This window comes from Amblyraja radiata, chromosome 16 (assembly GCF_010909765.2).
Source record: "Amblyraja radiata isolate CabotCenter1 chromosome 16, sAmbRad1.1.pri, whole genome shotgun sequence".
Taxonomy (NCBI): Eukaryota; Metazoa; Chordata; class Chondrichthyes; order Rajiformes; family Rajidae; genus Amblyraja; species Amblyraja radiata.
Window position 1 is genome coordinate 43,825,366 of NC_045971.1, and position 4,498 is coordinate 43,829,863.

General features: G+C 49.3%; 1 pseudogene; it reads left to right on the forward strand.

The window, feature by feature from the left end:
- The first annotated feature begins 3,456 nt into the window (after positions 1–3,456).
- On the forward strand, positions 3,457–3,592 carry LOC116982346 (annotated as a pseudogene).
- Positions 3,593–4,498: the final 906 nt, after the last annotated feature.

The following is a 4,498-nucleotide window of genomic DNA, read 5'->3' on the forward strand; positions in this document are numbered from 1 at the left end:
TATCCAGAGAACCGGCCTCAACCACCCTCTGAGGCAGAGATTTCCACACACACTCTGTGAGAAAAAGTGTTTGCCCATCCCCGTTCTACACGGCTTACCCCTTATTCTTAAACCGTGGCCGCTGGTTCTGGACTACCCCAATGTCGGGAACATGTTTCTTGCCTCTAGTGTGTCCAAACCCTTAATAATCTTAGAGGTTTCAATAAGATGCTCTCTCATCCTTCGAAACTCCAGAGTGGACAAGCCCAGCTGCTCCATTCTCTCAGCATATGACAGTCCCGCCATTCCGGGAATTAACCGTATAAACCTACGCTGCACTCCCTCAATAGCAATAATGTCCTTCCTCAAATTAGGGGACCAAAACTGCACACAATACTCCAGGTGTGGTCTCACTAGGGCCCTGTACAAGTGCAGAAGGACCTCTTCGCTCCAGGAAGGCCCCCCCCCCCCCCCCGCAACCCACTTGCCAGATACACAACCAGAACTTCTCCCTTATCCCTCTCTCTACAAGACCAAGTAAATTGAGTCGCTTTTTGGTATCAGTGATTATGTCATTGTTAAAATGTAGAAGTCGGGTCGCGACCCGAAGCATGATCTGTGCATATTCTCCAGAAACGCTGCCTGACCCGCTGAGTTACACAGGCACTTAGTGTCTATCTTTTGTGTAAACCAGCATCTGCCCTTCCTTCTTACCTCAACCTGTTGCCTGGCCCGCTGTCTTACTCCATCACATTGTGTTTTAATTAATAAATCTTGGGTCATTTTATAATCAGTTAGGGAGTTCAAAACAGTGAAGGAATAGTCTACTTATTTGTGGTAGTTAAATATTTAAAATAAGTATGTACTGTCCTCAATAGGGAAGAAGTTGCAGACGTGTAGAGTCACCGTCTATCTGAAGTGCGGGGGGCGACAAGGAGCAAGAGCTGCATTTTCACCCAGGTCCATCTTCAGACTGTCTGTCCCCATGTAAGTAGAGGTCATGTTTCCCCCAGGTCCGCATACAGGGCCACCACTCGCAAGGAATTGAAGGCAGCGATTATACTTGCCCGCCCTCCCTCTCCCCGTTCCAGGTAAAAGGCGATTCCACTTCTCTGCAAGTTCTTCCATTTCGAGTACTGCACAAACCTTCTTCCTCTAGAAATTAAATATTCTCGCTTTAAAGTAGAGATCCCGTTGCCTTTTGAACGACATTGTCATCTCTGCCTTCACCGACATTTTTTACTCCAAAGCAAAACAATCGCTATGTAAAAGGGGGGCCCTTCTGGCATTCTTCCTTTTTTGTTGTTAATTACTTTCATTCCAGCAATGCCTTCTTTGGGTGGGGTGGAGGTGCTGGTGGTGGTGGTGGGGGAGGGGGGTGGAGGTGCTGGTGGTGGTGGTGGGGGAGGGGGGGTGGGGGTGCTGGTGGTGGTGGTGGGGGAGGGGGGTGGGGGTGCTGGTGGTGGTGGTGGGGGAGGGGGGGTGGGGGTGCTGGTGGTGGGGGAAGGGGAGGGGGGATGGGGGTGCTGGTGGTGGTGGTGGGGGAGGGGGGATGGGGGTGAGAAAAGACCAGAAGACCAGGATCAATGAAATGACCTGTCTGGCAGATCCAATTGTTGGCTCGGGAAGGTGTGATCTCAAGAGACAAACAATGTGGAGAACTGTGGAACTGGTTCCACGAGAAAGACGGAGCAGGGAGTGAAATTTGTGTAAACAGTATTGAATGTACGTATAGCCACCGAGAATGTCGGACACATTTCTTGCACGGTTTCGATATTGGACATATTTCTTTCCTTGAATAAAGTTTATTTGGGGGTTTTTTTAACCATTGAGTTCTCTAACTTTAAATAACTTTTACTAACACTTCCCCCTCTCCCTCCCCACTTCCTTGTCATTTTACCAGTTCCTCGGCTCTCCACATTCTTTGTTTATAGTTCACGCCTTTCCAATCCAACAATGGACCTTCCAGACGCCAATCATTAATGGCTGGTCCTAATTGATCCTGGGCTTTTATGACCTCCAGTTCTTCAACCGCCCCCCCACCCCCCACCACCCCACCCGCAACATTCAGTTTGAAGAAAGGCCCCGGTCGGAAAAGCCCCGCAGCTTTTTTCTTCGGAGAAGCCACCTGGCCCACGGTGTTACTCCAACACTTTGTGTCTTATCTTTTGTATAAACCAGCATCTACAGTCCGGGAGGTGGGGGGGTGGGATTGGGAGCAACAACAAGAGCGGAGCTTTGGGATACAGAGGAGACACGTGCGCGGGTCCTCATCTATGACAGAATAGATGAACCGCTGTTCCGTAAAGATCCCGAGACATCTCGGATGACGCTCTGCAAATTGGAGAAACAGCACCTCATTTTCGCTTGGACAACTTACAACCTAACGGTATGAACATTGATTTTCTCTAACTTAAAACTTGCATCCCCCTCTCTCCGTTTCCACCCGAATGATCTGCGTTGGAATGGTCAGACTCATCATGCAACAATGAAAGCAACAGGTGTCCTAAACTTCCTGAGGCGCAACTTTCATCATTGTTCAGCTTCTGTCAAGGAGAAGCTATATTTCACCCTCGTTAGACCTCATTTGGACTACGCAGTTGCAGCTTGGGGCCCATACACAGATAACAACATTTCATCCATCGAACCTGTCCAAAGATAGGCCGCTCGATTTGTTACTAACACCTATGAGAGAGAAGCGAGTGTCACCAAACTTCTGAATTCTCTGGGGTGGAACCCTCTCCAAGACAGACGTGAAGATCACCGTTTGACCTGTTTTTACAAAATGCTAAATGGTCAGCTAGACATAGATCACAAGACCTACACCAACCCCAAACCAATTAGGTGCAGACGAGGGCATTCGATCCAATTTGTGATCCCAGCTACAAAGACAGATGTATACAGCAATTCGTTCTTCCCACGCCATGGAATAATCTCCACCAAACTATAGTTACCCAAACAGCTCCGACACAGAGGACTCTGTGATTTACGGACTGTTCCCAGGGACACATTCAGAGACTGATATCAAGTGCTGCTGGAGAGTCATCAACTCGGTGAAAGACCCTCTTTGGTCTGCCCGAGCGTTGCTCACCACCCAGCAGAGCGAGATGTCCGTCAGGGAATGTTGCCGACTGGCCCGCTGCAGGCTGCAGGAGTACGTGCTAAGGGACTCGCTGAAGCTTGGTGCAGCCAACGACAAGGCTCGGTGGGAGAGGGCCACGGTCTAGGGTCCTTCCGCTGCTGGACACGGGGGGCACGGTATGGTGGAGACGACCCTCAAAATAAGGGAAGATAACCCACGACAGGGGGCCACACGAGTGGCACGGGTGGGGGACAGTTTTGTAGAATTGGAAACATGTATAAACTGTATTGAACAAGTTCTATAGCCTCCGAAAATGTCGGATGGTTTTTTTCGCACGGTTCACGCATTGGATATATTTATTACTTCAATAAAGTCTATCTTGAAATATTTAAATAAAACACAAGGAGGTTCTCCCAGGACGAGGCTATCCCATTGCACTTCGGGTGCGCTAACGCCTGCGATGTCCCCAAATGCGGGATACTCGACTGCAACATTTGGGGTAGTGGGGGACTGTGTTCGCGCTCTCCCCTGGTTTCAAAATTAAAAACAGAGTTAATGCATACAAACACTAAATATGCTGGAGAATCACTTGTTCTGCGGTGGAGTTACTGGCTCACAGCGTCACAGACTCGGATTCCATCCCGTCACATGCGTGCGTTTTCTCCGGGTGCGCCGGTTTCTCCCGTTTCCCACACGTGCAGGTTTGGGGATTAATTTCCTTCTGTGAATTGTTCTCTTCAACTTCTACATGTGTGCATAAGAGAGCATGTTGACTGGTTGCATCATGGCCTGGTTCGGCAACATGAAATGCCCAGGAGCGAAGAAGACTACCAAAGGTTGTGAACACTACCCAGTCTATCACGGGTTCTGACCTCCCCACCATCGAAGCGATTTTCCGGGGTCGCTGCCTCAAACAGGCAGCCAGCATCATCAAAGATCCACACCACCCTGCCCACACATTCATCTCACCACTGCCATCGGGTAGAAGGTACAGGAGCCTGAAAACTGTAACGTCCAGGTTCAGGAACAGCTTCTTCCCAACAGCCATTAGGCTATTAGACACCGCAACCTCAAATGGGCTCTGAACAATATAGACAATTATTATTATTACACTATTATTGTATGTTCGTTTTTCTGTGTGTGTGTGTGTGTGTGTGTGTGTATGTTCGTGTGTGTGTGTGTGTGTGTGTGTGTGTGTGTGTTAGTGTGTTCGTGTGTGTGTGTGTGTGTGTGTGTGTGTGTGTGTGTGTGTGTGTGTGTGTGTGTGTGTGTGTGTGTGTGTGTGTGTGTGTGTGTGTGTTCGTGTGCGTGTGTGTGTGTGCGTGTGCGTGTGTGTGTGTGTGCTTGTGTGCGTGTGGGTGTGTATGTTCGTGTGGGTGTGTATGTTCGTGTGTGTGTGCGTGTGTGTGTGTGTGGGTGTCGGTGTGTATGTTCGTG